Raw genomic sequence first — 7,171 nt, forward strand, 5'->3', positions numbered from 1 at the left:
GACGCCTGACAGCGATCAAGTAGGTGAGAAGGCAGTAGCTACCGACGAACAGGCCACCCCTGCGGACCCATTGTCTGCAGGCGAGGAGCCCAGCGGTGGCGCATCGCCATCTTCCAACAGGAGCTTCGACGCAGCACCAGGCAAAGACGACCGCCTGACCGCTGCTAAGAACACTTCAGGGGGGGAAGGGAGTGTTGTGTCATCACCTCTTAGATAGAACCAGTAGTGGCACTCGGACGTCACTGAAGTCTTGAATTGTGTATCTTTGATAGAGCGCACGTACTTGTGTGTGTGTGTGTCTGTGATGCCACTGATTAGTGGAACTGTATAGCTATATAAGACGGCCACGTAACTGCCTTCTGGTTCTTTTCCCTTGTATTGCAAGTGGAAATAAGCATGTTTTCTTCACATCCTCGAAAGATAAAGTTGGCCAAAGCCTGTCGCTACGAGCAAGTAGAACAATGCCATTGCAGGAAATGCAGAAACTGCAGCAGCAGCAACAAACGACGACCGATGGGACGAACTTGCCGCCACAGCTGCTGCCTGACGCAACACCCTACAAGCAGCTACAAACAAGGGATTTGCTTTTGCCATGTGCTGAGGCAAACGAATTTGAGAGAGACTTTTATGGGCGTGAGGTAATGGCCACTCTTTATTTTCCGCTTTCCTCCTGCGCTTTCTGCCCCATGGACCCGCTGCAACTTCCTCATCCTCGTTCTTCCTCGCGCTCGCTTCGCTTTCGCCGTCTTTCAGCCCCCTCTGCCCTCCGCGTTCGCTGTTTCATTCTTCGCCCGGCTCATTTGCACGGTTACGACGCCAACGTTCGAATCCAGGAGCGGGTGCGTTAAAGGTGCGCTTTTAAAATAGAGAAACTGAATGGCAGAGTGAATGTACATTTGCGCAACTAAAGTTAGCTTTAAGACGAATGTGCAGGCAAAGCTTCAAACGCGTCCATTCAGCACTGTTCATAAAACATTCATAAGCACGAGCTCGAAAGCGTTATAGGACCGTTAAACACAATGTTTCCCAGTCTCCTTTTAAAAACTACAGGCACTACCGAATTAACACTCGGGAGCAAAGTGCAGAATGTTGAGTCTAATAGTGGGGCGAATATTTTGAAAGTTTAAAAAGGCTTTGAAAGGTTTCAGAAGTTGCGCAGTTACTGAATAGCAATTTTCATGCTATTCTCCTGCTTAGCACGAGGGGAACATACTGGTATTTCCTCGTGTAGTCTGTGAAATAAACAATGTTACTTCCTTATACCAGGTAAATAAATACGGAAGGTTATCTGTTTAGTGCAAGAAATGTTCAGTGCTTCGGTCAACTTCGGTTTTTGCTCTCCGTTATTAAAGCACGCGTTTTAGAGCATTGCACATCTTACAAGAATCATAAAACTTGTCCGTGGTACTGATAGATCTGCAGCTATCTAGGTAAAGCTTAATAAGATCAAAGAAACTTGCGCGTAATGCGTACGCATTGTTCGAATACATTTAGGTACCGGCTTTGCAAACAATACAATATATTGTGAGGAAGGCCCGTGACGGGATAGGTCCCATCTTCATTATTCTAAGAGCAGCTAACAGGACCTATACTGAGCTTCCGGTGAAGGAGATAAACTCTACTGCCAAGTTGGTAATGTTTAGTAGTTTCATGAAATGTGACAAGTACATCGTTCTGCTGAGTTACTTCCTGCCCCTTCGGAACTTCGGAGCTTCCGAAGGACCAGATCGTTGAGATCGGACCAGACCAGCTTCGTGGACCAGATCGTCGAGCTTTCGGAAGCCCTCGAGACGTGATATAATAAGAACGGTGGCAAGCCCCCTACTCTCGAGTAGAGGCTGCCTTTGGAGCGAGGTTACACGATTCGAAAGCTCTGATTGCGTCTGTCGCATCGGTGTAAATGTAGACACGTTCTTCGCCACACAAGGCCAGCGCAACCGTGATTCGCTGGGCTATGCCCGGGGTGGCTGTCCATACCGAGGTGGAGGAGGGAAGCACCCGCCACCCGTCTATAAGCGACAACGCAAACATTCCCTTTTTCCCGTACGACGCCGCATCGACAAAGACCGCAGAGTTCTTGTCACCCCTACTTTATTCAATATGGCTTCTGCACGAGCTTCACGTTTACACTCTTTATGCTGTGTAAGTACGTTTCGCCGCACAGGCCCCGCCAGATAGGTCGTCCTGGTTTTCCATGTGAGTGTTATCTACCGGTCCTCCATTATTCTACGAGGCAAGCTAACCAAGTCAAAGATTCGGCTACCGTGATGGTGGCGAATGTAATTTTCTGTATTTGACGGGAACAGTTCGTGTGTGGTTTGAACACCACGAAACAGTACTCTGGGACTGGGAGACCTGCAAGCAGAAGCTGCGAAATCTCTTCGGAAAAGCGTTGGGTCGCAAGGCAATCGCGAAGAAAGAGTTGACATCACGAATTGAAACGTCAACCCAGGGTTACGTCATCTACGTACGAGACGTGATGGCATTCTACTGCAGGACCGACGGTTAAATGCCTGAGTCTGAAAAAGTCGCGCATGATTTAAATGTATCGCCTATAACTCCTTCAGTCTAACGATTTGAAACAACCGCACTTTGATTAATGAATTTATCACGAAGTAGAAGCGTTTCGAGCGCTTTAATAGTCGCCGTATCTAGCAGTCATTTGCATGGCTTCCCAATACGGCTGCAACATCGTGTTGTGAGCACCGACAGGACATTCCTGCGCAGCAGCAACTGCAGCCTTCATAGCAGCTGAGGAGGATTGTGGGCCGAGAGCCGGAAGCGATATGTACCCTCCTGGCAACGATACAAGAGCTCTTATGGTCACCCTAGTTCAAGGTATTGTAAGCCAAGAACTCTCCAATGTCGGCTTACAATGAGTGCGGTGGCCAGTTCGCAGCCGACTGAATGTCCTTCATTCGTACATACCTAAAATTAATGGCACCGTCGAGGTTCTCGCAACATGGCAGAGTGGCGAATACCGGATGATCGACCTATTGGCTTCAGTGTTCACCACCTTGGTCACGTCGCTCGATACTGTCGCAACCACTGGGCCTCATTGGCTTTCTCGAACAGCCCTCGTCCAGACGGCTGTTTTCGCCATATCCAGCCGCAAGCCGAGCGGAACTTGCACGCCATTGCGGATACGAACACATGGCGCCGTCGTTTACCTTCGCGCAACAGTTACCAGTAAGGTTCTCCCCAGAGTTGTCACCCGTCATCCAGGTCACCCAGGTCCATTCGCCTGCTGCCGTCTTTTCAAACTACGCCCGTACCTCAGGAAAACTAAAAGATGCAGCTCCCGCTGCTGACGCTGAATTTTCCGCCAAAGCCTCTCACCCTGCCGCCCAGACGCAATATAGTCGACGAAGTTGACCGAGTATATGTCCCAGCGCTCTTTGATACTAGAGCCCATATCTCGGTAATGCGCAACGATCTTCGTTGTCGCCTGAAGAAAATTCTCACTACTGCTGCATCCCGTGTTATGAAAGGTCACCGACGGAGCAACTCCCATTATTTATGACATGTGTACTGCCCCAATAGGTGTTGCTGGTCTGAACACGTCCATTTTATTTACTATTCTTGATTTGTGTTGCCATGACCTGGTCTTCGGCTCGACTTCTTACAGGACCATTCAGAACTGGTTGACTGCTGTGCTGCCCTTCTCCAGATCGAGCTGCCCAATCAACGCTGTCGTCAAAAATAAGCTCAACCTGATTTATGTTCTGCAGGCTTCGCACAGTTGCCACCTCAAGCAGGCATGATATACCTTTGACGTGCGCCACAACTGTTCCTGACGGTGACTATGTGCTCACGACAAATATCCGTGTTCTGCCACGCTCGGTTGCCGTTCCTCACACCATTGTGACAATTGCAGACAATTGCGTATTCCTTCCTGTAATAAACTTCGGTTCACGTACGGAAGATATCCAGGAAGGCTTGTCGCCTTGTAACGCTTCTCCGATCGACGATATTGCCATCTCGGTATTGGGTGTTCCATCCTCGGCTGCAGCCCCCTGCTGCCCGATCGGTTCCGCAGCGCCCGATCCTGGCATAGTTTCGGTGATGATCGCTCATGACCTGCTTCTCGAACACGCTGCGAAAATCTGCGGCGTCCTCGTGTCTAATGGCGACATGTTTGAGCTTGAGGATCTCCCACTGGGACAGACTTCCATTCTGACCCATAAGATTAAAACGAGTGATGCTGGCGCGCTCTGCCGACGTCACTATCGCGTGTCTGACCAGAACGCCACGTTATCCAAGGTGAAGTAGACAATATGCTAACCGAAAGTTTAACTGTGCCTTCTTCTAGTCCTTGGGAATCACTGGTGGTCTTGGGGAGGAAAGACAATGGCAGCTAGCGATTTTTGTGTCGACTATGGTCAACCGAACAAAATCACGAAACAGGATGTGTGCCCTCCCCTGCGGAATAATGACGCTCTGGACTGCTTTCACGGCTCCAAATACTTATCTTCAATTGACCTCTTATCCGTTTATTGGCAGATTGCTGTGGACGGACTCGACCGTGAGAAGACCGTTTTGGCTACACCGGACGCCTTTTACCATTGTAAGGTAATGCCTTTCAAACTTTGTAGTGCTCCAGCAATTTTCGGAAGAACGATAGACTCTCTCATTCCGGGGCCAGAGGTGGTCCACCTGCCTATGTTATCTAGACGAAGACGTAGCATTTTCCCCTACGTTTGACGGCCACCTCAGTCGCTTGATCGCTATTCTTCAAATGTCTAACGAGGCTGGCTTTTAACTTAACTCTTCTAAGTGTCATATTCGACACCACAAAGTCAAAGTTCTCGCCACATTTTCAGTGATACCAGTATACGTGCTGATCCTGATCCGGATAAGATAGACGCAGTCAAGAACTTTCCTGTACCCTGCTGAGCAAAAGATGTGTGCAGCTTCGTGGGGTTATGCTCCTATTTCCCTCACTTGTTAAAAAGAAATTTCTCTCTCTCTCTGGATTTCACCTGGCCACTGAGGGACCTTCTCCAGAAGAACGTTCTATCGTGGTCGAGAACAAGCCGTCGCCTAATGCAGCCTCATCCGCTTGTTAACAACGCCTCCGATAGTAGGCCACTTTTTTCCATGTGTACTAACGTAAGTTCGCACGGACGCCAGTGGCCATGGCATAGGTACCGTCCGCGCGCCACAGCAAAATGGAGTCGAGCTGGTCATTACCTACGCCAGTCGCCTCTTGTGAACTTCAGAGCTCAACTTTTCTGTCTCTGAGTGCGAGTGCGTCGCTCGGCTTTGTTTGGCTCGTAATTGTTTGGCCGTCCATTTTCTGTCATCACACATCCCCATGCACTCTGATGGCTATCGTCAATAGAAGGCGCGACTAGTTACCTTTGTAGCTGGGCACTCGGAGTTCAGGAGTATTCTTTCGTTTTGATGTACAAGTCCGGCCGTTTACATCTAGACGCCGACTGTTTGTCTCGTCATCACATCCATATTTCTTACAACGACGAACAGGACGCCCACACCTAATTAAATTAGATTATGGGGTTTTACGTGCCGAAACCACTTTCTGATTATGAGACGCATCGCAGCGGAGGACTCCGGAAAGTTCGACCACCTGGGGTTCCTCAATAGGCACCTAAATCTAAGTACACGGGTGTTTTAGCATTTCGCCCCCATCGAAATGCGGCCACCGTGGCCGGGATACCCACACTTGCTTCCCGGCCATTTATAGATTTCGCGACATAGTTACTGAGCAGCGAAACGAGGACTCTTTCCGGTAGATCCTTGAGCTTTTCACTTCAGCACAATCTGACCGCTCAACCACAAAGTCTGACTTTCATAACATTCTTTATCGACGCAACATCAGCTCTAATAGACCAGTTTTGCTGCTAGTTGTCCCTCATCATCTCCGTTCTACTGCTCTTTTTAAACTCCACGACGCACCCACTGCCCGACACCTATGCACCTCCCGCACTTACGACGGAGTTCTAGATTGCTCCTTCTAGCCAGGCATTTACCGCTCTGTGCGACGTTACGCTGCGCCTTCCGACACCTGCCAGCGTCGAACGAGGCCATGCGCGTAGCCTGCTGGGCACCTTCATCCAATCAATGTTCTCACGGAGCCTTTCTACCATGTCGGCACGGACTTCTTCTTGTCCCCTTCCCTACATAGATATCAGGGAACAAATGAATGGCCGTTGCAACAGACTATGCGACCCGCTATGCTATATATAAGTGCCCTGCCCACCAATTGTGCTACAGGTGTCGCACACTTTTCACTTCAGGACGTCATTCTTCACCATGGCATGCCAAAGCAGCTGTTGAAAGATCGTGGCCGCTAGATCCGGTCCGAAGTTGTCAGACGTACTTCGTTCATGCTCCACCGAACAGAAGCTCGAAACTGAATATCACCTACAAATGAACGGAGTGACTCAACGGCTAACTCGCGCCCTACAGAGATGTTGTCTACGTTCATTTGAGGAGGCCACGGTGAGTGCGAAAGCACTTAGCCCTAAGTGACATTCGAATACAATTCGTCAAGTCGGAATACCACCGTTTTTTTTTAATTTCTGCTTCTTGTGTGGTCGCCATCACACTTTGCTTTTTGACGCCTTGCTACCTTCGTTGTCGCGACACATCACGGAATAATGTCACGTGATAGTGATGGTCCCGGGCACAGCAAGAAAACTGTGAATGACGAAACTGACTTTATCAGACGAACCTGTGCCCAAAAAACAGGCTGCACTCAAAGCTCTACGAACGCGACGAACACAGTCGGCGATTGTCGAAAATCTGATCTGGGGATCAAGCGCCTAGGCTTTTATGCATGAGTCGGCGAAGGTTCCAGGTTATTCGCTGGGGCCGGCGCGTCTACCATACAGTTCTACAGCATTCGCGTCGCACAAACATGAAATCAGATCACACAAGTTTCGGTGAGAGCAAGCAGTAAAAATAACCATGGATAACATTCGAGAAACTTCCGATACATGCAGGCGTGTCCTGCGCTGTGCAATAACATCTGTTAGACGATGAAACGCGGTCACCCGGAAAACTCAAACAAGTACGCGTGTCAATGCCGCGCTCTCAATAAGCATCGTCCCGATACTTCAAACCAAACAGGACAGATAAAAACAAGAAGGACACTTAATAAACAAAACCAGCGTAATGGGGTGTACTGAACAGTTCGGATGGTAGC

Source organism: Dermacentor andersoni, chromosome 5, assembly GCF_023375885.2.
Source record: "Dermacentor andersoni chromosome 5, qqDerAnde1_hic_scaffold, whole genome shotgun sequence".
Classification (NCBI taxonomy): Eukaryota; Metazoa; Arthropoda; class Arachnida; order Ixodida; family Ixodidae; genus Dermacentor; species Dermacentor andersoni.